The sequence below is a fragment of the Mytilus galloprovincialis genome, chromosome 7 (genome assembly GCF_965363235.1).
Source record: "Mytilus galloprovincialis chromosome 7, xbMytGall1.hap1.1, whole genome shotgun sequence".
Lineage (NCBI taxonomy): Eukaryota > Metazoa > Mollusca > Bivalvia > Mytilida > Mytilidae > Mytilus > Mytilus galloprovincialis.
In genome coordinates, this window is record NC_134844.1 from 60042555 (window position 1) to 60049673 (window position 7119).

A 7119-nucleotide genomic window follows, 5' to 3' on the forward strand; every position below is an offset into this window, starting at 1 on the left:
TCAAGAAAACCTGATTTCCAGTTTGTGACAAATTAGTTCCATTTGTTCTGTATAACGACACTTCACTTGCCTTAATGTTCTCATGTAATATAGCTTTACCCCCATTTTCTGTAACAAAGTTTTTGGCCACTAAATTTCTCTTTTTCTGTTCTGTTCTATTATTGCACCGGCATTCAAGGGGAAAACATGCCAGTATCGCACTGTAGCATTAAAGACCATATTATAATAACCTTTTTAAATAAAACCTGGTAACGTAGGGTAGACCATTTTTACATTTTCAATTAAACCATTCCCTGTCAATTCTAAATCTGTCAAATCATTAGCTCCACAGAGAATAATAATAAAATGAGGAGATGGTAAAAAACAAATATTCTTTTTGCATCCATTAGGGAGTCCAAATCTTAAAGAGACTATAGAGACAATAACAAGTGGAAACAAGGAACTATCGTTATAAACTCGGAACAGTAACTTATCAAGTCCAATTTGGAGATTTAGTATGGAAGAGACATGTTGATCAGATTCGTGAATTCGTACCGCAGGAAAATAAAAACATACCAAACATACTTGAAATTACCATATCTGATATTGACACTGAATTCATAACAATACCAACATGTAATTCAATTGCGATACCGAAAACTCTGAAAATAACAATGAATTCCGAACAAACTAAAATAACTAAAAATAAAACAGTTGAAAATGCTAATGATACTATCGTTATGCACCGCACAGAAATAGTAAGAAAGGCACCAGAGAGACTTATTAGAAACATATGACTGTAAATATTTGTGGTTAAGTTAGTGTAGTGATATCACTGTAGGTTTAGGATTTCATAATTGAACATTAAAAATATAGACAGTAAAACTTGTAGTTATTTAGTTCAATTGATTGCAAATTGAATTTATTACTTGCATTCACTAGAGATTAATCTTGTTTATCTTGATCTTCTAAATTAAAAGAGGGAGGATTGTTATGTTAACATTATTCGTTATCACTTTTATAGTTGAATTGACTTATAATTAATACCGACAGTTAGGAATTTATAATCATCAGATTAGCGGATGTGGTGTATTTGTTCTATAAACCTATGATTGCACTGACACACTGTTTTGTACTATGGGAGATGTGATGTGTAATAGCCAATATTCACCGTGTATATTTCCCCAAGATAAATTTGGATTCTTTTCTATTTTTAGCCTAAATTGCTCGTCATAGGTGGCCCAGTTTTCTGACCTCGTTGCCGCTAGTCTTATATCGCGCATATATTTTAACAATTCCTGTGCCCGTGTGCTGTATTTCTCAATGTAGACACTCATAAAAACCATGAATGCTGAAGTCCATTCATTTATGGACAAATAAACACTCGACGATCTTTTTTCAATGCAAATGTTCCCCCTTTTTAATTTCAAATCGCCCTCGTCCACCTCTTCCATTGCTTTTCGCGTTCTCAAAAGAGAATGAAGCTCAATAAACTTTCCCTCCCAAATTTTTTTCTTAATTTTAAAAGACACGTGTTCCCCCACTGTATCATGAATGCTAGATTCTTGTGACGGAGTGAAATCAATGGAATTATTTGCAATTTCAAAGTTTTGGTGTAACGGGTCGTGCCTTAAAGAGGGGAACGCTCGTGCATCCTCCTCCGACTCATTACCTGATGAGAAATCAGTAGTTTCCACCGGTCCTTCTGCCACCACGTGTCCGACCCCTTGTGTTTTCTTTGCAGTTCTTCTCCGTCCAGCTCCGTCCTTCTTTTATGGGATTTCCTCGTTCTGCATTCTCTGTCCGCCTGTCCTGTTAGCCGTTCTTCTCTTCTTTACCATGGCCCTGGATGGCGATCCTATGGCATTTCTCTTGTTTGGCATCTTTTCTTTTTCTTTTAAATAGTTTAACTTATTTGTGAAACACCTGCTTTCAAGTCGACAGCAAATTAACAAGTGCCCCATACGGGAATTCCAAAATTCTAATTCAAGCTGATATGGCAATTCCAAAATTCTGATTCAAGCTGCGAGCGCCATCTATGGCCATGCCGAATATGGCAATGAGCTACAGACTGCAACACCCACGCACCCACACAAATATTCGATTGAATTAAACCAGATTATTGAAAATATAAAAATTTTATAATCTCTATTATCTACAAATAGCTTAGCATATTTTCATGCTGAGCATGTTCCTAAATCATAGAACTGATAATCACTATGTAGTGTTTCGACCAACTATATTTCTATTACTAACAAAATCATATAGCATTCGAAGGCAAAAGAAACACAAATTATGACAAAACGAATTACTATAAAAAAAAAATGTGGAAAAACAAATCACAAAACAGTCAGTATTTTAATGAAATATTATAAATTCTTTTATTATACTCAAAATTTTTTTTTTCGATATTATTAAAAAATCAACTAGTTCAATTTATTAAATATGAACAGACTCAGCACAATACCTAAGGGTGAGTTATTTTTAACAGACCTAGTGTATATTCAGTGAATAATCGTTATTAGTAACACTCGGCTAGTCTGTAGTAACACGTGATAGATATACTGTAATTCAAATAAAACACTAGCCCCAATATTGTCATCATGGTTAAAAATAAATATCCAAATTAAATAGAAATTATTAAACAAAAATTCAGCTGATTGATTCTGAAATTAAAAAATTCAAGAATAGATAAAATATTGTAATGTTTGATAATTATATACTTAACTTGATGTTTACAATTAACAATGATTAATAGAAGAAGATATTTGTATCTAATCTATGTCTTTATTTATCTGTTTGTATAACTTTATGTGCATACCTTTAAAATCACAGTGATAATTCGTTTAAACATACATTAGTTTTAGCCTTGACCATGTTGACCATCTCATTGTTTTAAATTGTTTCTTGACAAGTGACATAACATAATGTAATTGTTTAGAATTAATTTTGTCCGTAAAGAAACAAGGATATATAGACGGAAAAGAGCATTTTCAGAACATTAAAATGCATGAATCGTGTGAAGGAATATTAACCATGAAAGGACCTAAAGCCGCAATGCAGGATACTTGCAGGTTATGTTTTTCAGATTCGTGTATAAAACAGGAAAACGACAAGTTTTGGCAACGCCTTTCAAACACCTGTTGCATTTTGTAATGTAAGTACATTAAAAGTATTTTCAAATGTAAATACATACATGTATTTGTGAAGTCATAATTGATAGCAAAGTAAGTGTTGTACCATTTTATTAAGCAAAATGAGATTTCGAGCTTCATTTACATTGTATCATGTCTAAGACATTAGCATTGTATAAGTTTTAAACATAACTGAACATGCAATGCCATAATAATAATGAGATATTATCAATATTTTCATGATTTTTTAAAACAATTGTAACCTGCTTTTTTTTTACTCGTGTGGTTGTATTTACCATTAGTTGATTAATAAAAATTTAACAACTTCTAGATAATTTCAAATTTTGAACTTTCTCTGAAAATATTTCTATCAAAACTTTTTATTTTTAACACTGTCATGACTGTATAATACTATGCCAATGGTAAAAATCAAATATCGTCATAATAAAATTATACACAATGCTTTTCAATATTAAAATGATAGCATACGCAACACATATATGACTTTGGAATACCGTACGACATTTCTTGTTAATAGTGAATAAAAAGGTAAGACTTGCTACACAGAGAAACAAATAATCAGTATGATGGAGTTTCTAATTGACAACTATTGTTGAGTTTGGAGGTAGGCTTATTCAGCAAATTGTCAAAAACTAAAGAAATCCAGGAAGGCTTGATCATTTAATTTCACATTCAGATATATTGGTAATGTCATTTTCATGAACTATCCAAACTTTTCTGATTTTGATTTTAAAATTACCAACTTCCGACACCTAAGTAGCAATAGACCTATTTCACCTGCATATGGTTTAATCATTGTTCAACTCATTCGGTATTCAAGAGCTTGCAGTTGCTACTCAGACTTTATATAAGTGTATGAACAGAAAGTTGCCGAACCAGGGTAATGTCAAAGAACGTCTTGTCCATTTTTTAAATAGTTCATTGGAAGATACCAAGACCTTCGTAATAAATATTCCGTAAGCGGTGACAAACAATACATGGTGGTCTTCGAGTATAGATACTTACGTTATTTATCATCTTAATAACGTATTTTAGTCTTCCTTTATGTACATTGTATTTTTGTTAATTAATAACCTTGTGTAAGTCCGTTTTGGTAAAATAAATATCCTTTTGCAGTGAATCGGTACTTATACATCCCACCATTGTGTTATTGTGCTGTGGCCGTTATTTTTTTATCATTGTCGTTAATTTTTGCCTATAATATTTGCCTATATGTAATGATGTTTTGTTTTTTTACATATTTGTTTGTTACTATTATAGTGATGAAGATTATAATACAATGTTGACTGATGTATCTCTTTTATTTGCATTTTTACCTTTTATGTCTTTCCATTTTGATTACATAATGTTGTCAATGAAATGACATTATATTCCACTGTCAAACAAGTGAAATATTTAGCTAGCTATACAACGAAATGCTTGTTCCAAGTCAGGAATGTGACAGTTGTTTTCAATTTGATTGGTGACTTTGATATTTTGATTTTGTCATTTGAAGAGGGAATTCCCGATTTAAATTTTCCTTGGAGCTCGGTATTTTTGTTGAATTACTTTTTTTAATCCTTAAGAAAAGAATGATCCAAAAAGAACAGTTAAAACTTACTGAAGTAAAACTGAAATTTGCCTAACAAAATAGCAATGAAATTATAGACTGGCGAAAGAAACAAAAGTGACATTCAAACTCATTAATCGAACATAATAGATATCTAGCATTGTTTTTTCTTCTTGAAGTTGTTTGAATAGTTGTATTGTGCTACACATTCTTGTCGGATGTTTTGCCTTGTCTTGAGCTTTGTCTACTTGTACTATTATCGAAATTTGACATGTTTGACATTATATAAAATGGTTTTGAAATATTAAGAATGTAATTTTTGATTTTGCCATTTGATTTGGGACTTTCCGTTTTGAGTTTTCTTCGGAGCTCTGTATTTTTGTTATTTTACTTTTTTCCTAGTTATAATGTCTCGCATTGATAGACGTTAAACTTATTTTACAGTTGATTTGACTTTCTTTTATCAATTTGAAGTATTTTTTACAAGAAAATATGTTGTGAATGAAATCAACTTAAACAGTCAGCTCGTTTTCTTTGAATTGGTATTTAAATGACATTTTAAAGTGATTTTTTTTCAAGGAATTCAGTTAATTTATATAATGCAAGCAATTTGTGAGTCGTTATGTATGGACATTTTAAGACTAATGTAAATTGAAAGTCTAACAAAAATACGAGAAAAAGAAACTCATTACTTTGATTTCAAATATTGAATTTTATCAGGGACAAACTATTTTTAAAAAGGTGTATATTTATTGTAGAGAACTAAAGAAGAAGAATGACAGTGTTTCTTGGTTTAGCCGTTTGCCTGTTGTTGGTGTACGTGGGAGATAAGAAAATAAGAACCTCTTTCAGATTTAACGAATGATTGATTGTAATTTGAAAATGCGGTTTCTCTCGGAAAGAGTCTTATATACAGTAAGAAGAAAAACGATTTCATATGAATGGCTGGTGAATTCTTTTGATTATTTCACAGTGAGAAATAAAATTCTGTATTGACATTGTTTTTGACTTGTCTTGTCTTGTCTTGTCTTGTTTTTACATTTGTTTTTTATACCGTAACATGCGTTAGTTTTTTGACCGCATTATAACTGTTTTTGTTTCGTCGATTTCTAAATAAATGATTATGAATATGAATGAGAAAGATAATAGGTAATAGGTAATACGCATATGAAGCAGCAACCAACACAAACATTTAAACAACATCTAGTACTTAATGTGACCATGATAATGTTTATTCTGTCAACTGCAATCTCACTGTTGGTATTAAAAGCATAATAATTCAAGTAATCTCTTTTTATCTTCTTTTATGTACCTTTATGTAACTTTGTAAGTCCATTCATCGTTAGGACAAGGCGTCGGTTGAAATAGAAAAAAGTCAACCCCCGCCACTTTATTTGTATGTCCCCAGTCAGGAACTGGAAGTCGTAGCTAAATATTGTTTTTTTTCTATTTTATTTGACGAATTAAGTGTTGAACGTTGGTCTCTAATTGTTTCAGTTAAATTGATTCTCGTCTGTTATGAACTTCAGAGTTTCACAAATTGTGAAGAAATTTATATACTGTTGAAGCCTGCATGCTAAGCCGTAGAGGTCATGTTTACTTATTGGGACGACGTACAATTGACGTATAGACAACACCTCCTTCCAAGTCTCTTTTTATTATTATTTCTTTTAGGAAAGGGGGTACAGTGATGAGGGGAATGACAATTTGAGAAATGCAAAAAAGGGGAATGATCCCTCTTTTACTCAAACCAAAAACAGATATGAAACAGACCGTTACTCTACAGACAAAATTGAGAATTGAAATGTGTCAAAGAGACGACAATTCGACCAAAGAGCTGAAAACAACCCCAGGCCACAAATGGCTCTTTAACAAAGCCAGTAAACCTGCACCCGGAGGCGGGTTTTAACTGGCTGTTTAACAAAAATGTGTACTAGTTCAGAGAAAATGGACGTCACACTAAACTCACAAACATATAGATGAATCAAAATTTTAAAAAAAAACATACAAAACTAACAAAAGCCAGAGGTTCCTGACTAAGAACAGGCGCAAATATGCGTCAGGGTTTAACATGTTTTGTGAGATCTCAACCCTCCCCATACTTCTAGCCAATGTAGTATAAATAAAACACACAGCAAAACGCACAGTAAAACTCAGTTAAAAAGAAGTCCCGAGTCCGATGTTAGAATAGGGAACAAAAGAAACTAAGCAAATTGCAATGATCAAATTGACAAAGGATTACTAGCAGTTACTGACATGCCAGCTCCAGAACTGAATTAAACTATTTGTATCAAAAGCAAGCACAATTCCTCCCTCTAGATGTTTATTTCGTACACTAATCATAACAGGGTAATGTCTTTTCAGTTTTGTTGACATATGACAAAAAAATGTATAACCGGGTCATGTTATTGTATATAAACAATACTTTACTTCCGG

The 7119-nt window shown here is 32.0% G+C and overlaps 1 long non-coding RNA gene across 1 annotated transcript; it reads left to right on the forward strand.

Moving 5' to 3' along the window:
• The first annotated feature begins 2858 nt into the window (after positions 1–2858).
• Positions 2859–5684, forward strand: LOC143081832 (uncharacterized). The gene is made up of 2 exons (XR_012980113.1): positions 2859–3136; positions 5442–5684. It is a non-coding gene; the product is annotated as an uncharacterized LOC143081832 (long non-coding RNA).
• The last annotated feature ends 1435 nt before the right edge of the window (positions 5685–7119 follow it).